This window comes from Passer montanus, unplaced genomic scaffold, assembly GCF_014805655.1.
Source record: "Passer montanus isolate IOZ18808 unplaced genomic scaffold, ASM1480565v1 scaffold30, whole genome shotgun sequence".
Taxonomy (NCBI): domain Eukaryota; kingdom Metazoa; phylum Chordata; class Aves; order Passeriformes; family Passeridae; genus Passer; species Passer montanus.
The window spans coordinates 7104814-7132568 of NW_024367708.1; positions in this window are offsets into that span (position 1 = coordinate 7104814).

Here is a 27755-nt window from a genome sequence, read left to right on the forward strand (position 1 = left end):
AGGCAGGGTTTTTGCTAAGATGAGGACCTGCTATCCCCTACATAGTTTCCTATATGTGTTCCACTACCAATGGGGCATGTGAGTCTTATTTGTCATCTCTCCTAAAGCCCTCCTTAAATGTCCATACCAAGTTGTTTTCTACAGAGGTGGGTAGTATTTGGATCACCTGCACATTTTGTTTCCATACCTTCAGCATGTGGAGCTGTTTACATAATTTTCACTGCTATAATCAGTGATAAAACCTGTCTAGGTGTCTATTCTGTCACAACCAATCCCAACAAATCCACAGTCTCACCTATGTGCTTCCTCCGTCCATCAGCCTTGTTTCCACGTCAGGACTGATATGTATTGCACTGTCTGTTTCAAGCATTTTCCAGCCTGTGAGGGCTGCCCAGCTGACACTGACTGAGGAAGAATCTCATGGCAGGTGATGATGCAGTGTGAGTCATTGAGAGGCTGGAAGAGAGCTAAAATGCTGCTAAAATCCTGTTATGTGCCAGCTTATTTTATGACATGCACAGCCCCTACCCTTGTTTGCTGCTGCATGTGTCCAGAAGTGTCCCTGTAACAGCACACGCCTCTGAGCTGTGCAGTCACCAAGGTTAGAACTTGAGTGGGGACTGGGAAGTGTGCTCCATCTTCTTGCAGAGCTTCTTGGTGTCACTAGACACTGGATGGAAACAGTGCCCCTTAGATTTTCTTCTGCTACCTGATGAACACAAACACAATTGTATTATGAAAACTGACATTCTCTCTGCTCCAGATGGACTTTCCTTAATACAGGTCTTAGCCATTAAAATCTATATATATTGGTATGGGTCTGTATACACACACAATGTATGCAGAAAAAAGTAAGTGCTTCCACAACTGGATTCACTGCTAGTGAGCTTTCCCATAGTATAGAATTAATTTTGGAAATGTAAAATTCAGATATATAAGAGCTTGGATTGAAATCCACAGAGCTATCTTCTGGATTTAAACCTCTCCAAAGTACCTGAACAATGTTAGATATTTCATGGCAACAGTGTGAGCAGAACAAAAACCTCCAGAGCTAGTTTACATGGGATCACACTGCCCTGCCTGGCTAAACTGAAACATGTAGAAGAGAAAGGTGTTTTATGTCCCAGAAGCTCAAGGCCCTGCTCAATGAAGAGCCAACATCAGCCTGAACTCATAAGATAACTGCATTATATCCCTTTCAAAAATCAGTCTTTCTTGCAAAATGTATTCACAGTGTAGGTTTCCTGTTCAGTAGCTAGAAGACCCACTTTAAAGAAGATGTGGATTTAATTCCTCTTTCATTGGCAGAGGTTCAAACCCACCCTTCCCACCTCTCAAGGGACACCCTAATCAATGAGCAACCATCTGTTCAGGAAAAGCAGGGGAGGGCTTCCTCCACTTCCCTTCCTGGTGCCCTCCCAGTACATTGGAAGAAGATGTCATGACTAATCGGGCCCAGTGGCTAAATCACCCACCTGAGAACAGGGGAGATTCTGGTTCCTCCTCCTGGTTCAAAGGCTGCTTCTGCACTAAGCAAGATGCCCTTCATGTAAATCAGCTTCCATACCTTTAGGTACATTAAGAACTACGAGCAGAGTGGACTCTGGGTGAACACCCACAGATCCGTATTAATGCATGCAGGGGCATGTGTGTGTATACATATATGTATAGACATGAAATTAGCACTCTTGAATCTTTTTACATATGGTAAATATGACAATAGAACCACTATAATCCTAGTAAAAAATCCCAATAAAAAGATTTATGGCAAGAAAGTTATCTGTTTTTTTTAAGACATTGGTTTAGACTAACTTTAGTTAAGACTAACATAACAGAAAAAAAGACAGAAAACAAAATGTCAGGTTTTGATTATTAAAAACAGGAACAATTTATTGTTTTTCAGCTGACATGACAAAAAAAAAGAATATTTTGAAAAAAGTAAATAAAAGTATATTTTTTAGGGAAAATTTGTGCATGTGTGCAGACTATATTTTTGTTAGAAACAGCATTACTTATTGAAGATAATGTTATGAAATTAACTGTGGTGTATCTTAGGGGAACATAAGAAATCTGATGTGCTAAAGCTGGGACATGTTTTTCTCTCTGAGGGACAACTGCTGAGTTGTTGTTTTGCCTATAAAGTGCCATTGATAAAACGCTGGGAGTTGAACAGAATAGGCTTTAAGCCATGATATGTGATTTTACCAAAAAATACAAGAGATGCAAGGCTTTAGAAAGAACTTTGAAACAATTATATATATTACAACTACAGGAAGTGGTTCTAAGTTTTCCAGTGTCTCTTGGTGATCACATACCTCATTTCTGTTTATTAACCTACCATAATGAGGTTTTGTTAACCCTTTGTACAGCTGATTACCATGACTTTTTGCATATCAGCTTGGACTGTCACATGGTTGACTTAGCACCAGTGAACACTTCACAACCACAGATTCATTTTCCTCAATTTGTTAAGTGGCTAATTATAAAGGTTCACAAAAGAATTGACACAAGGGAAGGAGACAGCCACACTTCTGTCAGCAGCCCCATGAGGCCCGTACAAGTGTCACTTATAAAACAGTGCACAAATTAAACAATGGCCATAATAAGATCTAGGGGCTGGCGGATAATGAAAGAAAACTTCCTGTGTAGATGCAAAACAGACACTAAATGGGTTGTTTTTATGTTTGACAACAGGGCCCTTATGTAACTCTTCATGAATTCCAAGTCTGCCGTTAAGGTAATGTTCTTGGACTAGACTAGATGGTAACAAGCTAAATAAAATGACTACTATTTATTTTGTGTCTGTGACTGTGATTTCCAATTTAATTTCCATACTGTAGTATATCACTAAGATTTTTTTTAAAGCAGAGTACAGTGCATGCACTCTTTCCCAAATAAATAGATATTTAAGAATTTGCTAGCAGATACGACTGCAAAATTAACAGTGTTGCATTTTAAGAACAAATGCAATCAATGTGTTAACAAATCATTCACTCTATCTACACTCATCAGCTCCTTATTACAAATAGCTAAATTTAAGCTAAAGAATAAATTTAAGCAGAAACCTTTTCCTCAACTGCAACATTTCTACACAGTAAACTGAACTTTATATTGTTGGTTTAAGTATTTAATGAAATGAAATGAAAGTCTTTTGTGCATGGGCTGTTTCTCCTTTCCACTATAATACTGCTACTCTCTATGCATAGTGTTTGCATCATTATGTAAGACATTTGCAAATATGGTATGGTATGTTTGCCTATGGGAAAACCCTCTCTTCTAATGTATTCATGAAAGATAAATTAACAGTGCTTTAGGTATGATAGAGAGATTCATAGCATCGTCTATTATAATGCTGATATTAAAAAGCAAGCTCATCATTTAATAAGAAAAATGTTAATCTTTCACAATAATGGCAATATGTTTTATATCTGAGAATGTCTTCCCTCCACCACTGTCTTTATCAGCTATGATTTTAGTTTACCATTTGTATTAGGCTTATATCTAGATAATTGTGAGGACACCATTGTGCTGACACTGTACAATGACAGCATCCCTACCAGAAATATCTTTGTTTCTCTTTTCTTTTTTCTTCTGAGTTTCTTTCTTCCCTTGATCTTCCACTTTTTTTCACAGTATAGACCCCAAGCATATCTCCTCCAGGATGCTGATATGATGCTTTTGCCTGTCTCAATTAAAAAAAAAGCCAACCAAAACCAAAGCCCAAAAAACTAACTCACAACAACACCTACGAAGCAATTTTTTGTGGGATGATGCAGTTCCTGATTTTCTGCAGATGCCAGATTTTCAGGCGACAAAATGTAGGCATCTGGTCAGAGATGTTAGAAACCTGCCTGCAGGAAGCTGCGTGCCACAGTTACATCCTGCATTTATGCTTTTCTGGCATAAATTTTACTGATTTCCTTGGCTCTATGTTCTTGTATCAGCTGGGGTCTCAAAGTTGCACTGTATCCTGAGCTACCCCGCTGTGACCACCACAGGATTCCTGTGCCCACCCTAGTTCAGAGCAGACCAACTGCCCTGTCCAGAAAGGATGCCCAGACACAAACTCCCAAATCTTACATTCAAAAACCCAGAAGCCATTAGTTTCAGCTAGTTCACTCTGAAGAGTAGAAACCCAGCAGATCAGAGCTATCAAACTACAACTTTTGCATTTTATGGAGACATACAGTGGAATAAGGGAAAAGGACTACAAAGGAGGATTATATCGGGCAAGGGCAAACAGAAATCCAAGAAACCGAGTCCTTTGTCTGTCCTTAGAATGTAGGGTTCCTATCTATTTATCTTTCTTTTTCCATAGGTACCTCACTGGTACCTTCTGATTGCTTATCTGTACCACATCTCTATAACGATTCTGTTTCATACCAGCTCTCAAAATTTCTCATTCACTTATTTTCAATTTCATGTAATCTGCACCAATTTCCTGCATGTAATCCCCTGGGTTATGTACAACAGTCAGCAAGAACATCCTCTGTGGAAGTACCCTGCAGTTAAATACATTTTCTTGTAAAAGAAACAGAAAGATTTAGCAGAAACTGTTGGTACCAAGGATATTTTTGTCATTTGTAGATTTGGGCTCAGAGCATGTAGCTGAGGAGAGAACCAGATTCAAGACCCTGTACAGGTATAGTCAGAGCAAATTGTTTCACCACGCATGCTTTGGAGGTAACCTGTAGAAGGATCTAAGGTTTCTCATAGCAGAACAGGGCACTAGTGGGTTATTATATCCTGACCTGGGAAGTGTACTAACACTCTTTCTCAATTCAAAAATTTTTGAAGCGTGAAGAACTTCAACTTTTTTGACTGAGATCCTGAACACCTTTTTAAGTGTGTTTTCTTCCTCATGACTGTTGTTTCAGAAAAGCGAGTAAATCATGCTTCATAAACACATTGGCCCAAACATACTTGTTCAGAAAATACAGAAAGACACGGCAAAGAGTCATTCTTATTGATTTTTTCCCATCTTCATATTATACCTGTTTCTTCCTGTCTTCTGGTTCCTTTTCCTTACCTGTCTCAGACAGATATATAAAACATCTTTCTCTTGCCAATAACAATCCTGAGTAATAAAAATAGAAAATCCATAGAGTTTGCCTTTTGGTTCCTCATCCTGTCACCTTTTCTGATGTCACACCAATGTCTTTTTGGACTTGTTTGGTAGACCTTTCTCCCTTGCCAAAAAAGGGTACAGTGGCAAAAATCTGAGCAACCTAATTTATAAGTGATTTTTAAGGATCCAAGTCATCTTAACTCCTGCTAGAGCATGCTTTAAGTGAAGGTCATCTTTCCCTTAGAAGTCAAGGTCAACATGATATCTCAGCCTGGGTTTAGATATAGCTAACAAAGTCTTAAATCTTTGGGTACACTGAAGGTTTTTCACTTGATACTTTGTCAAATATTGAAGGAGAGCTTTTTGAAATAATGGAATTATTGCCATAACGTAGTGTGGCATTTTTCTTTTTATTCTAGGGTAAAAAGGGCTTAAGGAGAGTAGGATGGTAACAAGCCTTGATTAAATCCTACACTAAAAAGATTTCCAGATGTATTCTACAAATTAAAGTAACAACCAGTACATGTTTTACAAAAAATGGTGCTAACCCTCAGCTTCTGATTTTTCAAGATAGATTACTAATAACTGGAATTTTAATGAAATGTATAGTTGAATAGGTGTAGACTGCATGTAAATATACAGGTCTGGTTTGTGCAATTAAAATTCTTTCAGAGGAAAGACACATTTTTTATCATATAGAAAAACCTAGATAATAAAATTCATGTTTGAATTAAAAAAAATCTTTAAATATTATTTGGCATATAAACTGAACTCCAGTGAGACTGGAGTGTCACTGTACAGAACTGCAGGTGGAAGAACCTGGGATTCCACAGCTATCAAAGGACATCATTCAGAACTTCATAGACAACCTCACTATGACATTTTCATAAGCACACCTGATATATAAAACAGTTTGATATCTGCCTAATAATTTATGTGTGGTCACTTGCATGATCATCAACATGCATGACCACTCTAAATAGATGCACAAATAATTGCACAATCACTTCTGCATGTTGTCCTCAGCCTTTATAACATTAGGAGTCGGGACTGTGAGTTTTTTGTCTAAGTGAATATTCACTACCCTAAGTTACATTAATTCATTTCAGCTTTGTATATACATTCAAAATAAATGAATTTGCATTTTTAAAAGGTAAAATATTCACCATCCAAATTAATAATACTTTCATTAAAAATATATTCTAAATATTCTCTGGGTAGCATTTGAATTTGAAGGCGTCATTAGCGGATTCTGTTTCAGCTTAGTCTTTTTTTTTTTTGTAATGTCTATCCTATTCATTTTAAATTTTGAGCATAAAAGCGTTTCCCCCACTTTTTGAACCAAGCTGTTATTAAGGGATTGAAGTTTTCTGGTGAATGAAGAAGTCCAACTGCTTTTCATGACAAAGTTGGTAATTAGAAGGCCAATTTAATGGTGAATCAGGCAGAAATATTCAAACCATGACAAATTACTTTAATAATACAGCTTGCAATGCTTGAACAGAAATAAATTTCACTTCTGAAACTCTCGCCTTTTTCTGCCTGCCTGGAAGATAAAACTGTCCATGAGGTATTTTGTACCCTTTATTCAGTAAAGCTTTTACTAGAACTTAAGCAGGCCAAATAGCTTGCAAATGCAAAAACATTATTCAAGTTCTTACGATTTTTTACCTGAAGGTAAGCTGTGTTGAGAATTCTGTATAACTCAAAGATTTATTTTTTTTACATCCTGCTTAAACAGTGCAATAGTGTTTTATTGTTTTATCTCTGACTTGCAGCATTAGCAATAGTCTACATGGGCTTCAAAACTGAAAGCTAATTTCAGTGTTTGTCATAAGTTTGTTAAGGCCACATGCATTCCACAGTTTGAAAAATTTCATTATTCTGTCCATGCTGGGGCTTCGTAATTGGATAGTAAGGATGTTCAAAGACTAATTTAGTGAATTGCACAATATTTTAAATGGAATTATGCAGGTTTATAGGGCCTCAGGGGATTGAGCTAGGAGCCTCTTGAGAAAATCTGTTTATCAGTAAATGATATTAGCAGCTTTCACCTAGCTTTTGTCTTCATTAAATTGCTGCTCTTCCAATTGAGGGTCACATCTGAGGACTGCTTTGATAATTTGTCATTATTGTCTTGTTTATTGGAGCATAAAGTTGATACAGCAAAGGTTGTGCAGTTTATATACAATGTGCAAAGAAGTTTTAACCACTGGCCCTGCCAATCTTTTATCATAGCAAAACATGTCAGGACACAAGAAATTGTAACTTGTCCAGTATTCTAATATATTCTAAACCAGCACATCCCCTGTATTTAATTTCCTAATATTTTCTAATTGCATGCAACTTTTTATACTCCAGGTTAAATAAGATTGTATTTTCTTTCCTTCTGTAATTTTTAACTGATGGTCTGAAATATTTCTTTTTTTTAATGAAGATTTTTTTTTTCTTGTTCACTGCCCCTTTTCCAATACTCTGGATTTACTCTGGTGTAAATGTGACCGGGTTTTCTCCCATCTATTGAATTTAATTTCCCATAAAATAGTGCATGCAGCAGACTCAATCCATATTTCAAAGCACTAAGGCTACATTTACATTATTGTTTACAGAATAGAGTTTCAGTAAAAAGCCATTTCAATGCTTCTGTTTATGGGAAGAATAATTGTAGATACTGGCTGTATCATCCAATCATTTGTTTCCTTTCATGTTACCAACACCAAAGAAAAATTGTAATTTCTCTAACAGTAACCATAGGTGAGATGCATTAATCCTATAGTCTATATAGATTGAGAGACTATTGCCCAGCCTTAGACATGTGTTTTCAGCCCCCCTGTCAGTGAATTATGCACCCTCTCAAATTTTATTTATGTGTAGGGATCATATACTTTTTATAACATGTATGAATTAGGCTTATTTAAAGCACTTGAAAAGGCTTGGCAATATTGCTACATTTTTTATTATTAAATTATTCTGCAGCCTGATGTGGGAGTGCAAGAGCACTCTTCTTGTTATATTTTATACTAGTTTCCTGAGAAAAACTGAAACTTCTGAGCTGAAAATTATGCAAGTTTCTACCTAAAGCACTTAAATGTGGGGTAATCTGGGGGCTTTTTGTTTGTTTCTAAGAACCAGACATAAAAAAAACCACAAAACAAATATATATATATATATGTATAAAATATATTTTATTACAAAGACAGTAATTCTTGACAAGCACTAATCTTCATCAGTAGTTGCTTACAACCACGTCAAATGAAACCCTTCTTACAGAAATTTTTTCTTAAGAACCTGTGGCTGGAAAGTGATTTCCATATCAAACCATATTTTATTGATTTTTGAGATTTCTCTTTTTGACACCATTTTCACAAATAAATCTTTTCACATTTTTGTGAAGGGGATTCAGATGTTGAAACTCAGGGCAAAACCATAGACCCTACTCGTGATCCAAGTACATCTTCCAGTCTTAAAGGTTAAGTCTGACTGGTCTAGAGATATTAAAGTAAAATATCCCATGAGATTTCCTAGACAGAGCATCCCAAACTACCACACCAGTCTGTAGGTCACTCTTGGTTGTCATAAACAAGTGCTTTGTACACCCTGGCCACAAGTCACCAGTTCGTCCCTTCATGTTTTCTCTTTTTGTCTTATTTTTCCATGCACTGTTCTGCTTCCCTGCAGCATCACTGTTCCTTCAGACACTCAGATTTGATATCCCCATTTACCCTCTCAAATCAACTCAATATGCTGTTTTCCCAGCTCAGTTTATCATACCTCTCAACCCTCTGTTATCTTTGCCCTATCAGTTTCCTTTCCCTACCCACACTGGATGTTGCCCAGAAAACCCAACAACTTCCGTGGAGTCAATGTGCAAATTTTAATACAGCCATAAAGGAGAGGATTACAGCTCAATGGTTGGACTCAATGGTCTTAGAGGTTCTTCTCCAATCCTATTGGACTATTCCAATTATTCTATGATTCTGTGCAAGCCCTGCTGCCTGGATTATACCAGCAATTCAATGAACATTTTTAGTTCTTTCATGTGCTCCTGTGCACAATTTTACATCTTTAAACATTTGCTGATTTTGCCTCCTTGCTTGATGTTGCTCTTGTGCTGCTACAGAATGAGCCTGAGAAAGTGAGGGGGTTATTTAAACTCAGCTGCAAGGTGTATCTTACTTCTTTTGAGTAGGAAAACCTCTTGTTATTGACAAAATGCAAATAGCAACAATATTGTGGATGTGAGATCCTAAAGATGTAATCTGGTACAGATTCAATTTAAAAAGCTTATGGAAAAATGCAATGGTTCCATTATTCATTTATTTGGAGGAGAATAAAACCAGCTCAGGCAGCTCCCACTTTTGTGTTTTCAAAGAGAACTGTCTCTCTCCAGTGACTACAAGAGGAACTGCATTGCATGCACTTTTACAAAGTACCAGCTATAAAACTTTTAGTAAGGGGTTACCTGGTCATGTTTATTGTTTCTGCAGCTCTTTATTTCGTCTGAGACCAGAAGAGCTCCTTCTCTAGTTCTCTCTCCTGGTGAGGTATCAACTTTAGAAAATGGGAAACCAAAATGTTCCTGTTGCCCGATGACTGTTTATGTGCTATGCAGCAAGAGTTGTGGTGTAAATGACTGCCAGAATGACAACCTAGAGAAAGGTAAGCTTCTCCCTCTATTTTACTTTGATTTTTGTTATCACTGGCAACAGGTTTCTTCTGCTGTATGTCTGAAGTCCGGTGTCATCAATTTTAAATGTTTCTGAATTTTGCATAGTTGACTATAGCTGAGGAGGCCACAGAACCTGTTTGGTGTGAGTTCCCTAACCATCACAGGCTGGTTCCTCCAGTTTGCTCTTAGAATCAAAAAAGATAGCTAGCTATTGTTCCCCTAAAGGATGCATGGAATTCAGGGTAAGGAGTAAGACTGTGGTTTCAGGTAGTCTTGGTCACCTCTTGGTGAAGATGCCTAACTCCAGGAAAGGACAAGAGTTCAAATATTTCTTTCCTTTTCATGCTTCCCATAGGCTATTTCAGGCATTGAGCTTTTTCCCTTTTTCCACTTCCAATATGCTGCTCTTTTGCATCCTAATCTTAGACATTAAGCATTTCCCACCCCATTGTGAAAAAACCAACTTAGGACCATATTTTGATTTTGGGAGTATTATGCAGGGAGACAACATATAAAAAGTACAGATGGCATCACTGAGCACCATGGCTTTGCAATACTTTTCTGGATCTGCTCCTCACTGAGCACGTGGTATGGCAGTGACTCCTAAAGATTCAGAAGCTGAGTCAATCTTTGTTACCACAAGGGATATTTGTCACCTATGACATTTTAAATGACACCTAAGGCATCCACACCCCAGCAAAAATCAGGACTAAAGTTATTATAGGAACTCCCTGAATTGGCCTTGAGACAGCTGGCACTTGTGCCAGCAGTCATGTAGTTATGGCAGAATAGAGTCCAAATCAACCTGGGGCAAATTCATAGCATGTGGGTTGTCCTGAGCTCTGTGCTGCTGCAGGCATCAATGCAAACCTCTCTTGTTTGCCTGTAGCTTTTATGAGAGGATACTCACACAATTTTGATAATGCATATTCATGTATGACTTGTAAGGGTCAGAAATACCTTTGTAGGGCTTCAGTGCAAGTAATTTTCTTGTCTTGTTGGAACTAAGCTACAGTATGCATGATGTTTGTTTTACATGTGTGAAAACCATTCTGATATGTGGAATAAATATTTTTAAAAAAATGAGAGAAATATTAGACTATCTGCAAATATTCTGAGCACCTGAATATGAAGCATTTTAATAATATGTTAGGAAAAACCATAAAACTTCAACAATTGGTTTGAAAGAAAATTAAAATACTGAAGAATTTAAATATGAAAGTGAGACTATTATGGGGTACAATGAAAAAGTATGAACCTATGGCTCCCGACTGCAGTGAGGGCAGCTAAGCCATTGCGAATACAAGGACACACACTCGTTCTCTGAGTTAATCTGCTCTGTGTTTACATATGTGTTTTTCAATTCTTGTGGGACATCAAAATGGTAATGATTTCCTATTTTTGTAAACAAATGGAAATACAGCCTTTCATGACAGCTGTTACTTCGAAAATGATCTAAAATATTTATGCAAATTACAGATTTAAAAATATTTTTGGTGAAGGTGTTTCCCATCCTTGAGAAAGACTCTGACAGTCAAAAATAAAACCAAAAAAGCATCAGAGCCATGCCTGTTATTGTTTAGTCCATAACAAAGACAGCTGTACATACCCTTACTGTGAGTTGCTTTTATCTGAGCAACCTTGCTTAGTAAAATTGGACAATTTATCACCCTGGTGCCTGCAGCAGTGTGCACTACATGCAAGTGATTAGTTTGCCACTTCAGCTACCAGCTTCGATACACCTCTGAGAAACTTGCAGTCTGAATGAAAAGGTCAGCATGGAGCTTAAACTAACTCGCAGGCACCAGATGGCCAGGGGGACAAATAGTGGGCTGTGGTGTCTCCTGCCTGTCTCAGAAGGAGTTGAGGCCTGGAGCATCCAAAGGTTGCTCTGCCCAACAACCCAGAAAAGAGGTCCTGATGCGCTCTGGTATAAAAGGTAGAAGATATGAAGTTAGGCACCTCCATGAGATTCCAAATGCCCCACATAGTCCACTGACCTCCTGCAATTTATCTGTTTTCTCCTCTTAACTGTGTAAACTAATGAGGAGAGCTATGTCTCTAAGTTAAACATTAACACTGGAAAGAATGAATATGAGCTTCTGGCTGTGATTTCTACACTTAATCCTACAAACCCCAGGAATCTGATAGATCTGAAGACCATAGCTTTTTCTGAGTCTTGCCCACTGCGGAGGCTGGCTGGGCAAACTTGCACTTCCAACACTTGCTGAGTGAATATGTGACCCAAAGATTTCAATCTCCAAGGCTTTCACGCCCACCTAATTCAATTACCTAATGCAAAACAATGTGTAACCATAATTTTAGGATACAGCCAGTCTTATCTGAGCTGAATAAATTCTTTATAAGTCATTGTACTTTTAGATGCCCATGACAAAAATTCAAAGGAGTTTTGCTCTGCCAAAATACAGAAAACCCCAAGAAAACTGGAATAATAATTCTGGTTGCCTTTGAGGGGTAACAGTGGAAGGTCTCCTTGAATCTGATAGCACCAGTAGTTATACTGTATACAGCTGGAAAGAAAGAAAAATAGAATTTTGAGTACTGGTGTAATTTTGACCAGTGAGAATAGAAGAAAAGAGGAACTTCACTTTATTTGAAACTGTGATAGGCTTAGTTAATAGCCATTTCATCTCAATTTAAAAAAAAAATTAAAAAAAGAAAAAACAGTAAAAGAGAAAACTCTTGTCTGTAGCTTGAACGCTTATCCAACGTGCTGTGCCCACGCTCGTATTTCACTGACAGCATAGGAAACTTGGACTTGCATCTTCAGATTGTTCTGCTGGGCTCCTATATTCTAGGCACTGCTCAAATGTTTGCTTGGCATCTTGTGCCAGCTTGCTGCCTGTCCATGAAGTTTCACAGCTGCTCTGAGTTTCACAGCACTGTTGTTACAGACACAGTTTCAGTGAGGGGGGTTCCCAGCTGCTCATTGCAAGGTGCTTTGCAGCTTAGATTTCAGATTGCAAGGGCAGTGCTTTCTGGTTTTGGTGTATGCACGTTGCTCAATTTGATTTCTTTCCATAGCAACTGCCTGGATAATTTTTGGATAGTAAGCTAATCCTGCAGGTTTGAGCTTAGCCAGAACATTCTGATGCTGAAAGCTTTATATACTTTTTTTTTTGGTCATCCTAAACAATAAATCTTACAACAAATTTCCTTAAATCCAAAGTTTCTTTGTGAGATGTTATATGTAAAATACTTGATTCTGTTGCAGATCTTTAATGTTTCCATACTTAATTTCATTACAGCAGGAAATTTCTTTTGAATTCTGCTCTTTAGAAAAAGGAAGTTTTAGCCCCTTGAAGACCCAATAAATTACTAAAACAGGGCAATTTATGATCTTCATGCATCTCTGCAAAGAAAATTCTCCCTCCAGGTAGACTCAGTCTGTCTAAGATTCAAAGATATTAGAGGCAATTTTATGAAAGGGATCATTAATTATAAGACATGAAATTTTAATAGGAGGCTTCTTTTTCCTGATATCTTGCATGAGCCAAGATCAAAGTAACTCCTGTATGTTGACCTAGTAAGCATGATAGCTGAGCAGATCAGCTTCTCTGTCTGTCCTTTTTAACCTCAGAAAAATCACAGAAGGGATGTGTTTTAGGAGGAAGTGCATTTCAGTGTCATATGTGTAACCACAGGAGATGGAAAAATGCTGATGTTTGTTCCAGACAGGAGAGACCTGGGTCCAAGCAGGGATGTTTAAATACACTTGTGATGACCAGGATGAGTGTTCTGGGTGCCTTATCAAAGATAGCCAAGACTTGCATGTTGCATGGTCAGCTTGACAAGATGCCCATCTGTACCTACTCCTTTATAACAGGATCAATGGAACTGTTTTCTTTCCATATAACATCAGATACAAACAATCCTCCAGCCATTAATTAACCCCATTGTGATAATCCAAATTTAGCTGCTTTTTCTGAATCTTTGTGTTCAAATACATGCAGGTATTTTTACATTAAGGCTGAGACCAGAAGGGATTCATATAATTCTGCATCAATGATCTTTTCTCTTCATTATTGGCTGCTCCTTCCATCTTTATGTCATCTGAAAACTTTATTAGTGATGATTTAATATTTAATTTCAGTTCATTGATAAAAATGTTAAGTAGAAATAAACCCACTGGAACTTAGCTAAAAATGCACCCGGTCAACAATGATTAGTCATTTACAATTACATCTGGAGAGCTATCAATTAAACTGGTTTTAATCTATTTAAATGGTGTTATATAACATATTGTTCTAATTTCATAATCAAGATGTCACAAGTCACCAAGTCAAATGTCTCACAGGAGTTTTAGTGTATTATATTCACCCAATTACCTTTAGTAGCTAAACTTCTAATCACATTACACAATCAAGACCAAATTTCCAAGAGCCCATATTGATTTGCATTAATTGTATTATTGTGCTTTAATGCTTTTCTAATGAAGTTGAATATAATCTGTGACTTTGCACAAAACAATAAGACTATTATTATCTTAGCCTTTTATTTTAGGTTTTCTTCTACAAATTTTGATTTTCAAAGTAGTTTAAGATCTTTTGAAAAGAAAACACCTACGGCTTGGGGAGAATGGTTTCTTAGAAATATCCTATTTTTTGCATGCCAGTCACCTGTTGATTTATTGTTGATTAATACTGGTGTCTGTGTTTTAACTGACTTGCTTTAGCACTTGAAGGTGTTTCATCATCCTTCAAAGAGGCTTTATCACCCGGTTTTTCTCATCTATAAAAAAACTTGCTTGTTGAATGTTTCTCCCTTTTCTGTGTTACTACTCACATTGTATAGTATTGATCAAGTAATTTTGTTAGGATTTCTTTTGTTGGTTCACTTCAAAAATTCCTTTCTGTTACATCCAGTTCTGCTTGTTACAGTTTCTCATTGTGTCTTTTTACTTTCCCTACGCAGTTTCTTCAGTTTCTAAATTTTCATGTACAGTCAGCTCATATCAAATTCTTTTTACTTGTGTTATATAGTGATAATCTGTACTTTGAAGTTAGTGTATCTCACAAGCACATAATATTTTGATACTAGTAAACAAATATAAGTTTATGGAGAAATACTAATTTATCCATATTTAAAATTGCAACTAATTTCCAGCATGGATGTCTGATTTTGGTATTCATCTTCAAATGTAAAATAAATATATATTTTATACACATACATATGCTTCCTAGTGCTATATGCAGTCTTCATCTGAGGTAAAATTTCTTATCAGATTTTAAGAAAAATAAATGCATGGTTAATAAATTATGACATCTTAAGTATCTATGTCTTCTTCAGAAAAATAATAAAAAACCCTAAGATTTGCTTTTGCTGAGCAGAAAAAGAATGGGAAAGAAAGAGGATGTAGGATTCATACACATGATATCAAAGCACAAGGGTGATATTCCTCTGAGGAAATGTTGACTTGCCTCATTATATGTTGGCAATTCATCAGGTCACAGAAGTCCTCACTTGGTGAGTTCTCCATGAGGTAAAGGAAACCAAAACTCTAAAGGCAGCACTTCAGGGACCTATTTATTTTGGAGTGAGTATCTGGATGGATAGTATGGAGATGGGACTGGGGAGGTTGTACTGCAGCCTGGGGAGGGCTTGCAGGGGTGCAGGAGCTGAGTACTAGAGGCTGAAAAACATTTCACCTCTGCATTACCATCCACCTGTACTCCATTAGTGGTCATGCATGTGTCCCATATTCCAGATGGCAATAAGGGGCAAGAAAAAGGCAAGGACCCTTAGATCTACTTTAGTTGTTTACCTCTGAAAGTGATTTATTTCTTCAACAGCAATGATCCCTCAAATAGAAACATCTAATGAGGATATCAGGATAAACCCAAGAACAGGCTTACAGGTGAGAAGTTACTCGTGCCAGAACTACCTCAGTTTGCCCAGCCTGATAACTCTCTCTTGCTTAGCCTAACTGGTATAAAGGGACTAGGAGTGACAATTCCTAGGAAGTGCATCCTCCAGGAGGATGAAATTTTTCTCCTTTTATTGCTTTTCTACAAAACACCAAACACTTTCTGCAGAGTGGCACAGCTTCAGCAGTGCATGTGAAGAAGGCCAGTGGTCTCCCTTCCCACGAGTACCTCACACACACAGGGTGTGAGGCTGCACGCCATAAGGCCAAACAGGTTAAATCATGATCTCCCAGTTTCTGAACTAGTACTGTAAGAAATAATTAATTAGTTAGAGGGATACATTACTTTTTATGAAAGACAATGACTGTGGATTTCAGTGTTGCTACTGCAACAGATCAGATGTGATCCTGAATCTTACATGTCAAGCTTAGCATGGGACTTAAGCAGAGGAAACTCAGCAGGTGATGTCTCAATGGCTTTATGAAGCCTGAAGGTGCAGCCATCACCAGGCAACAGATTTTAGTCACTCAAATAAATTTTATGGCCAAACCAGAAACATGCTTAGTGCCTCAGATACTTCTGTGGCGTCTGCAGGCTTTTGTGCATCAAGCTCCACTTCTGGGACCAGGCAGCCTTTATTTGTCCTCCAGTGCCGCTAATTCTGCATCCAGGGTATCCCCAGCCATGCTCAGCACAAGCTCTAACAGAAAAGCTGCCAGCATTTGTTCAGCAGATGCTTTTGCTGAGTTTGCTGTAACTGGGTCCTCCAGGGTATTGTACAGCTTTTTCCAAGTGTAATAATTAGGATTCTTTGGACCAGTAGGACAAACTGATTGCCATTAGCAGTGCCTTTTTCTCCCTATTACCACATGTGCACTAGTGTTTGTTTTTGTTATTGTAAAAGTAAAGTATGACTGCATTTTCATCTTTCCTTTTGATCCTAATTCTCAGTTTGCCCCTGAACTTGTGATATCCCCCCTACATTTCACAGTGTTGGATCTAGCTATCTAAAATCAGGGAACAGATAGGATCTCAGCATTCTAAGCTCCATATTAAGAATCTAAATTGGAGAGCAAAGACTTCTCCTTTGCCTCAGTTTTATCACTTCAGCAGAAAGACAAGTGAGTTCATACTGAAGGAAGTGATTCAAGCTATAGCACATCTTAGCTTCCATAAATCCCTTATGGCTCCTTTCTGTTGCTGGTCCTGCCTTGTGTTACATTTCCATTCCTTGGAAGCAAAAGCTCAATTGAGGCTGCTGTAGATCCTCAGGCTTCCTTTGATACACAGCAGTGCTACACACCCAGGTGTACAGCCAGAATCCTTGGGAACCAATTTTTACAACTTTTACCATAGATGTAAGCTGACCTGAACTTTAGATACCCCATGCTTTCATGAGATCTATACTTACGCACTAATCACATACGAACTAGAATAAAAGAATACTCTGTAGCCTTCTCATCTAACTGGCAGCATGGTGCACAATTCATCACCACAGCATCCTCCTCCTGTTGCCCCATTCTGTGTTCAGAAAGTGCTTGAAGGACTTTAATGTCTAGGTGACTTAATATGATATTGATTTCTATTTTTCATAGAGCTTACTAAACATTTTGTTGTTTTTCTTTGTCAGTGTTATTAGCAACAACAAGGGAATGTGTTACCTGCTGGTTACCATCAGTTACAGAAAATAAGCTATTCATACTTCTTGTTAAGCATGATGCGTTTCTAATATTTTTAAAAAGTATTCTTTTATTTCTGGTTTTGTTTCTGTTCTATATTTCCAGAACCTCTACCCTTCCCCCTTCCCCATCCTTTATATTATGTTATCTTTTTATGCGTATGGTTTTACACCAAATGAGTTCTTTATAATCAGAAGAACTTGTGTCAAGTAAAAGATAAACTGCTATAAATTTTCTATTCTAATAAAACTCCTGAAATCAACATTACACTAATCAAAAGAGATGAGTAAACAGATAATTTTATTAGATGGTCAAAAATATGTGTTTTAGTAAGCATTAGGAAAAGAACGATTACAGATCTCTCTAGACTTCTTTGAAGAGAGCTAAATGAAGAGATTTCCTTCTTATAAAGAAAATTTTTAAAAAGGATGGATTTAATAAAATGTTAGCAAGTACAAGTATGATTAAAATTATATAATCTCTAAATGATGACAAAACCAATTACCTCATTCCCAAAGAGATAGTCATCACTATACTGATACTTTTTTAATATGAATATGTCACAAAGAGCAGCAAAATTAACACTGAAGAATTTTTGTCTCGTGTGTATTAAATTTAAGGGTGATTCCTCCAACACAGTGATGAACAGAGCGAAAGGTTTAAACAGAGTGTAAGAGTCAAGACCTTTCTTCTGACTTTACCTGGGCAAAAAATGGACTTGGGCAGCCTAACCACATGGTTTACAGGGAATTCACATAACCTGAACTGCTGCAGACATCTACACTGGAGCCTGCTGTCTGATCTCCTTTTCTCTTCCTGAAAAGGAAGAAGTGTTTCTAAGGAGACAATGATTCCTGCCATCACAAAGTAAGCCATGGAGATAGGTGAGAGAAACTTCATCCCAAACCAAGTTATTTTCTATTAACTACATGAGCTCACCATGACTAAGGTGGATGCAGATGTTTCTGCTGCAGACATGCAGAGCCAGTAGACCTTCGTGTCCCTTTTGTTTAGGGGAGGGTGACACTGATAATTTCTTAAGGAAACCAGGCAAAAGCCCATGGGTGTTCCTTTGACTGTATATCTCTGGCTCATAGGTAACTTCTGAGACCACTTCTGTGCTTTCACGTTTCTTCCATATTTTCCATTCTGACCAGTTGCCATGCCCATCCACTGTTGCTCTTATTCTCATTTGGATATTTCTCTGACCTTTCTGAAGACATCCACTCCTCTGCTTTGCAGTGGTCAGCTTATGCTTTCACAATTCACAGGACAGAATTCATCCTACAAAATTTCACTGGTGTCTATTTTGCTCACTATTTTTTTAAAATAAAATCCTACTTTTTCCTCTTAACTGTTGATATTTTAGGTAGATGAGTAGCAACATGAGGGAAAACTGAATGGTGAAGTAGAAAGAAAAATTAGGAGACACATAGTAATATTTTTAAACTACATAAAGTTGTTGAAAGAGGTCAGGATTAATGGGCTTAAATTAATGGGATTCCAGTTAGACATCTGGGAAACATTTCTAGTAGTAAAGTGGTAGATTAAGTTGCTTGGGGAGGCCACAAGAGCTCCATCAATGGAAGTTTTTAAGAACAGGTTGAGCAACCCTCTGCTGAGATTGGTGCTCTTATAACTGAACCTGCCCTGAGGAGTCTATTAAATTTGAATGAATTATGGTCACCACTCACAAGAGTTATATTAATACCACAAGAGTGCCATGATGCAAAAGCCACACAGCAGAAGGCAACAGAGACTTATCACGAGGTGATACTACTGCACTGCTGAAGAAAGGCTTTGCTTTCTCCTCCTTGCCATCCACCTCTCTCTTTTCCCAAAAAGATGTGAGACAGTGCCACCCCTGAGACCATGGGATTGGAAAGGAGGGATGTGCTGCTCAGAAGGGTAAGGGATGAGGCTCCTTGGTGTTTTGTACATACTCTTCCTTAATGACTTTCTTCCTCACTGCTCACTCTGGCCATCTTTCAGTCAGGAGGCTTGGGAAATTACTTATTTCCAGACACAGATGCATGCTCCTGCCGAATCCTTTATTCACTGACAGAATGAGAACTTTTCTATCTCTGCCCCAGGAATCCTGAGCCTAAGGTTTACAAGAAAGACTGAGTCTTGCAAAAACATTGTCCTCTGGACACAGATGGTACCAGGACCATTGCTACCCTTCAGTAGAATCCTTACTTCTTGTTTCCTCCTCCTTCCCATCTGATTTGCAGTCCTTCGGGTCTTTCTTGATTCACTTCTTCTTCCCCAGCTTCTTGTTGTTTACCTCCTCAGTTGCCAGTTACAGTTTTTCTTGGCCCATTTTTCTTCTTATATCCAAAGCCTTTCTTTTCCAACTTTTGTGTTTCTTCTTTGAGAAATGAATTCTCTCATTCCAAATTAGATTAGTCCAGAATAATCAAATTAAGGTAAGATCTGTGTAAATATAGAACTGTACAGTTTTACTGTTCTTCATAACAATAACTAAGAAAAAAGAAGAAGGATATTTTAATTAAATAAGTGTCATTCCTTGAACCATCTTCTTCCTCTATCTATGGTATCACTCTGTGACAAAAATGAGCAGATTTTATGTTTGCTTGTGTAATTTTGAAGTTCTGTAGCTGTCTTAGCTTTTTTCTTGGAAAACCTTTTCTTTCAAAGCATGCAATATGCTTAGTTCAATATCTGCCGCCTGTATGGGACACCAATATGGGACAATTATTTTATAATCAGAACATGCATATCTAAGCCAAAATCTTATTTCTCTAAATATCTTCCTTTGTAGAAAATATTGCCCTGTAAATTATTTTACAGAACATGAAAGAAATGATGCACAGGTAAACAAATGCATAATACATACATTTGTATAATCTTTTTAATAAATGTACCTGTAGCTTAATGATTAATTAGGAGAGACAGAAGAAAAACTAAAGGCAAACACATATTAAGAGAAAATACTGCAAGGTGGTCAGCTATCCCTGGAACTGCAAAATTGAGAGAAGGGGTAAATTAAATAGTGTGGAACCTGGGGATACTTATTAGGCCATCAGCAGGGAGCAAGATGGTGATGTCACACCTAGCAGAAGGAGGAAGACTCATGTAAAGTTGGATGAGATCCAGTTTGTGCTGTAGATTTATGCAGTTAATTTTGTCCCTTGGCTGCATTCTGATGAGCATTTCTCCCCGACATACACCAAGAAAATTGCTTGATTATAGCTGTGTTAATGGTAATCAGCATGCTAATGAGCACCAGAAGGTCGTTACAGAAAAGAGAGGTTCAAAGATGTATAACCTAGAGGAGAAGATGAGGTAAATCTTCAGGGAATGCAAGTGTCTTGTTTGTAGGTCATAGATTATTTGTTTTGGTCATTGTAGAGCACAGGGAGTTTAATTTAAGGACAGAAAAAGATTAAGCTTTTTGAATTTTAGGAGCAGCATAACTTAATTAAATATATGCCTATGAAGTAGACAGCAAACAGCGCTGGATTGTTTTTGTTCTATTCTAATGTGTTCCTTGATAGGGATTATACAAGTGTGGTTTATGTCTTTTGTGACGTGAATCTAACATTTATTCATGCTTAATATAAAAATTGGAATAACACTTACAGCATTTTGTATTTTGCTAATGACACAGAGTAAAAGAGGAAAGGTTTTGCAGGAAGAAATCCAGAGCAAGCGTGTCAAAATATAAAGTGAACATTAAAAGGCAGTGAAATCAGAGGAAAATGAAAATCTATCAATGTGTAAGAGATGCCAGTGAGATAAAAGAAACCATGCAAAACAGTAGTTATAAAATTAGTAAAAAAGTTGAATATCAGTTACATAAATATCATAGGGAGCATGTAAAATGCTAAGCTGGTAAATATCTTCCTATTTAATTCAAGTTTCTAGTTCTGTTTCAAAAGGTTAATGTACTCTGTGTTAGAAAAGAACATTTGGATGGTTTTTCCAGGACAAAATGACACTGAATAAGGATTACACATGCTTTAAGGGAAGCCTCAGGAGGAGGGAAATCCAACAGCAATACTGAAAGAACAGGTTTAGGAGGTTTAACACCTCCTAAGTTCTAAGCAGCCCAGATTTAGATGGAGATATTTAAAAAAACCAAACCAAACCAAACCAAACAAAAACAAACAAACAAACAAACAAAAAAAAACAACCCCAAAACAGCTATTCTCTGTATTAGCAAGAAGTTGAAATTCAAAGGAGAACTGCACCTCTCAGCTCCAGCAGGAAAAATAGAAGGAAAGGTTTTGAAAGGACATTTGCATGTAGGTGGTTGAACAGGACACACTAAGCTTTTCTGGACCTCTAGAAGCTAGAAAATCAGAGAACAGAAGGAAAGAAAATATTGACCCATGCAAGCACTCCCACCCCACCCTTTCTTGTTTTGTTGGGTTTTCTTTGGTCCCTTTATTTATGGGTCTCGGAAAAGATTACATTGAATCACAAACCAATCCTATCTTAAGCTGTGGGGAAAACAGCCAGAGAAATTGGTAAGCTGTTCTGGACAGCTAGAAACTGAGCACACCTCCTCAGAAAAGGAGGTGTGCATCTCTAACATCCAGTAACTAAAGCCCAGATGCTACAACAGAAAGGCTTTAATACCTTCCAAGAGTCATGTGTGGTTTAAAGGCTGTAAAATAATTCTAATCCTTATTCTAAAAATTGTCTGCCTTGAAGTTTCATGCTTGTATGTGCTATTAGTTAAAAGCACATATCAGCCCTACTAGATTACATCATTTCAAAGACCTGATGTGATTATTTAGGCCTCCTTATACTAAAGAGAGAGTAAATGGTATTTCGAGGGGGTGGGCTCACCCTAAAGTAGACACAGATGACACAACAAGGTTACTAGAACATGCAATCTGTGTTTGAAATGCTCTGAGTCACCTGCACAAGGTTGGCAAAATAGGAGCTAAGGGAAGTACCAGTCCTTTTGAAATGCTACCTGGAGGTCTGGTGAAAATCCCTGGAGATCTGTTTTTCACATGGGCAACTGAACTGAGGTGCAGCTGTTCAAGACAAGCTGTTTTCTAGGAACTCCTGTCTCCAATTTTAAATTGTAGAAGGGTTTTTGCACTAGCTGCTTACCTCTTAAGCCATTTAAAATAAGAGGGAAAATACTTGGAGTGCATATTGTTTAAAAAAAAATAAATTCTTCTCCAGAGTACTCTGGGCTCTGTTCTTGGAAGTACTTTTCAAAACTGTGAGAAGGCTGAGCTTCCTACATATTTTCTTAAAATGCTTCCCTTCTGCTCAGGCAAGAACAAAAATGGTGCAATGAAAAATTGCTCCAAAAACCTATGCAATATCGACTGTGGCCTTTGTATGTGAAACAGCAATGCCATTGATGGCAAAATCTACAAAGAATCAAGTATGATGGCAAAATAATGCAAGAAATTATGAGAGCAAAGCCACAGAACAGATGTCAGGTAGGGGGTGATGGATATGGCATGTGGTATGATCCCTAGACTATTCTCAGAAAAAGAGACTAACAAAAAACATCAATAAATAGAGAGTGTGCCAAACAACCAGAAAGTTGCATAAAGTCAGGATGACTGCAGTAATTGCTGGAGGGCGCTCACACTACCTTGGGGGAAGTGCCTTGTGTCAAAGAGCTCGCTAGGGACAGGTACAGACTCAACACAGAGGTGGATTCAGGTGCATAAACTCGATCTACTGGTGGTGGTTTCGCTGCCTTAGGGTATTTGTGCCACTGCACCTATGTAGGTGACAGATATGGCATGACAAGTGTGGCAAAGGTAACTCTGGCTGAGCTGCAGGTGAGGTGGGGATACGTGACTGTGCTTCAGCTATTGCACCTTATCCTGTAGAATAAGGAGTATTCTTAAGAAGGTGAAAGTCTGACACAGAGACTAGCTAAGGGCTTGGAGGAACTAAAACCATGCAGTGTCTTATGAAGTTGGGCCACAAATCTCAAAAGGTGGATTAGTTAATTAAATTTCATAAGTTGAAACTTACAAACAGACTACACAGACAAGCCCAAGCATCATCTCTCCAAACACAGGCATTTCAGGGAAGTGTCTGCATTTATAATCGTTTTTTTTTTAAATTGTTCTGAACATAGCCAAGCCTAAAAAAAAAGGCCAAGGGATTGAACTTCTTCTTTAACAACTTTCTCAGATAATTTTACGTTTTTTACCCATAGTGTGTCCCCAAAGGAAAGTGTGAAGTTGAAATGTTGCACCTTCCTTTTAAAGATGGCTGGTAAAGAAATGGCTGAGCTGTTAAAGTTTACTTTCTTTGTGAAATTGGACATGCTGATAGGATTTTGTAATTTCCTGATAGAATTTTGTAATTTCCACAGACACAGGAAAAACTAATGCTACCTTTTTACAGCTGCCTTTTGGAATATAAGCAAACTAGTTCCTGAATAGGCATTCCATCATAACTGAATGCCTTATTAAGGGGTCTTCCAGAAAGGAAAAAAACCAATGGCATAGAATTTGCAACAGGCAAAGTACTATTCTCTAAGTGCTCATGGTGAATGCTACATTATATAAATAGGAGTTCAAAAGAAAATTAAAGTGTGCAAATTTTATAGGACTCTCTAATTCATTATGGAGTACAAATAAAAAATGTTAATACAAATTTGAAATTCAGTTTATTTTCTCACTAGTCCCTAATGAATAAGAAAGTAACTTTGAGCTAATGACCAAATTATTATTATTATTGTTTAAACTGAAATGATATAGCTAACAGAAGCAGTCTACAAAAAAATCCCAAACTTTCAAATATAAAGTTCAGGTCCAGTCAAAACACCTGAAGGATACATTGCATTTTAAAACACAATAATATTGAATTACTAAGAAGTTACAAATCTAAATGGACTGCTAAAATAGTTCCCAGAAGGAATATTTCCTTCCAGATTATGCATATCCAAGCTGTAATTGTTTCTTACAATAAACAAAGATAAAAATAGAAATAAAAACCTTCAAGACCAAGCTGCCAATGGACACTGAAAGAACATTAATAATAGAATGAAATACCTGTGTGTTCAAATTCTTCATCTAGACAGTGCAAGCTGAGTATTATGAGATACTGTTTAAAGTAATTATTAAGGCATTTCATGCTTCCCACAAAAAACCCTAACTTAACCCACTGTGATCTTCACTACATGTCGATCAATTTCCATAAAGATTTTATGGTCAGCTTCTTGAACTTATAGTCAGGAAGAGAAGGAAGCAGAAGATTAATATTTCTGATGGCAAAAAAGTTAGCAGAATTCTATGCTGAGGAGAAAGGCATGTAGGAAGGAAATTAAATTAAATTGAATTAAATTCAAACACTCAGAATTTACCTGATTTTAAATTAAGGCAGAGGATTCTGGGCTCAATTTAGTTGTCAATTCACTGACATTCAATGATGTTTTAGAGACTCAAGCTGCTGCTCCAGAGGAGTACACACCTACTGCCAAGGTTGTCACACCTGCCAGGACTATGCATATCTTTGACATCCAAAATATAGACAGATAGGTTCCTATGAGACCGAAACTGCTTTTAACCTCTATGTTTCAGGTTCAGTTGCTTAAACAAGGACATCTATTGTCATTTGAGGTGCTCCTGTGTAACTTATCCAATCTCCCAGCTCCTGCATGGGCATTCCATAAGTCCTTGGACAAATCTACCAGTCCTGTGTTGACAGGAAGTTTCTTGAAGCAGCAAAAGGTAGGATCTTAGAAAAGGTTCAGAAAAGGACATTTTGATGATAAGAACTTGGGAGAAAAAAAGGAATAAATACATAAATTATTATTCAAGAAAGATGAGATAATGGAAATAAAAGTCAATAAAATAAAGAAAGGTATAGAAAAAAATGTGGTCCATATCAGTTTGCTCAATGTCATAATGCAAGTGATGGTCAAAGGCATTAATAGACCCCAAAATCTGACAGGAGGAGATGTACTTGAAGAAATATTGTACAGAAAGTAACGTTGCTCAGGAGGGGATTGGATATCAAAAATACTTGGAGTTTGCACAGTAAAAATAGAAAAACACATTCAGCTTGATGTAAATTCTGGGGTTCAGGTATTCTCCTCCACTCGTCAAATATAAGTTTGTAAACTTATTTACTAATTTTTTCCTCCTCCAGACATACTGCCCATGTACCTTCACGGAATTGTTATCTGGCAGTATAAGGTCAGCAGTTACCTCTTTTATCACACTCCTCAGGGAGGGTCATCTGGCATATTTGACAAGCTCACTTTAGAGTAAGTTAATCTCTTGGTAGATTTTTGTTCTTTTCATTGGTTTTAAAGGTATCCTAAAACAATAACTCATATGTAGACCTCTTCTGGGCAAATAAATCCTGGAGGGCCCATCATGTGCTGTTCTGTGCCTTAAATCTACAGGCCAATAAGCTGGGGACAATTCTAAAAGTAGTAGTAATGAGCATGGGAGCTTATGTTAGAAGTAGCTTAATTTGCATTTGGCACACAACCACTCTCACATTTCTTCCTTTATTGGCTGTTTTTACAGGCACTAGGTATGGGAATAGGTGTGAACTTAGCCTCATAGAGTGTAGAATTGACTGCAGCAAGCTGTTTGTATTTGGTATAATGTTTAGAAGTAATATTTTTGTGTCATTATATACCATTGTTATTATATTATTATATTGCTGTGTTATTAAATGTAGTAAATGCTGTATAAATGTGGCATATTGCCTAGTAATAACATTATTATTAACCAAATATCTAACTTCAGCAGAAATGTTGGTCTGTGCTGCAGCTTGTGTAGTGAAACATCTGTTTGCCTGCTCTTATGCATTAATCAGTTTCCTCTCAAATTTAAGTCTTTTGTTAGCAAGCTCCAAGTGTTGCATATATAGTGTTACTCTATTCCATTTCCAACTTTCCTGGAAACTTAGCTGCAAATACATTCTCTGGTAGGATTTATGCATGGCATAGGAAAAACTGCCCTTTCTTCCAATAAATATGATCTTTTCCTTTCCTTTTGTGCACTTTTTTTTACACATTGTGGAAGTATGAACATAAAGAAGAAAAGAAAAATTGACCCAACTTCTGAAATTTTAACTTCCATTTGCTACTTGTTTTCCTTCTTTCAATGACAATAATTCACTTCATCAGTGAATCCCAATTCAGAAAAGCGCATGCAAGCCCTCTCTTGCTTCATGCAAATACCAAACCTAAGAATTGAGAAGTCACTATGAAATAGGGCTCAGAACTGGAATATAAACTTTCAAGGTCAAGAAAGTGGTGCCAGGTTTTCTCTTCTGTTTTGGTTCCAGCCTTTCACTCTAAGAATACAATTTACCCATTTCTTTGATCAAACGTCCCCAAGAATTCTAGGGACGTCACAGACTTTATTTCCACACAACTACAAAAAGCATAAGGTTCTAGTTTACTGCAAATCCAAGAAAATAAAGTGTTACCAGGAGCAGTTTTCTCCTTTTTTATTCTTTCATTGTGTGCAATGCCCTAAGGTTTCTTATCACTATATATGTAGATGTGGAAAGAAAATCAGCTACTTTTGCACAGGTTCAGAGACCAGTTAAATTAAAATGGTTAAAGGTAATTTGTTGATCTTTCTTACACAGTGTTTATATACTAGAAGCATCACCTCAGATCAGCTATTTTAACATAATGTAATTTTGCAAAATATTGGTTTAGTCACTAAAAATTCTATAGAAGGAAGCATATTGGATAAAGTATCGCTCATGGTGTAATTTTAATTCTGAAATACCTTGCTAAGAGGGCTTATTTAAATAGGTTCTCTCTGGGATGAATATTTAGAAAAAATTCCTACAGGATGATTTATAGAAAAATTATATGAACAGAATGAAGGACAGAAGAATTTTATTAGAAAAGAGACTCATTTCCACAAAATATAAATTATACCTTTTAGAAACTATATTGAATTTTATTAATATTCTGCAGACAGCCTGCAGTGTTAATCTCCACCCCTACCTATAAGATTTTCATTATGAGGTACAAAGTGTATTTACCCTTTAACCAAATAATTTTTGACTACTTCAATGCAGCCTTCACTGCAGTTTACATATCTTACAAAATATTTTCCTTTTGGAAGCACTGCTTATTTTGTGGCATTATTCTACATAAAATCTTTGGTGAAACATTTACCTGTATATGAATATATATCAGTTGTTACGCATATGCTTATGCATCTATGTAAATATAGGGTTTATACATATTGGTACTCCATTTACATATATCTCATATTTCCACCACAGGTATAAATTTCAGTGTCTGTACATTGCATATAGAATCTTCAGCACTTCTATATATTTTTTTTCTGACCTCAATTATTTAACCGGGCTGCCTGACACTGAATCCCTTTCTGCCTGTTTGGGACTCAATATATAGAAAAATATACCAACAAATCATTAAGTAGAGAGATTTAGATAATTAGTAATTTGTTTATAATTTACTCTTATTACTTTTTTTTGCCACA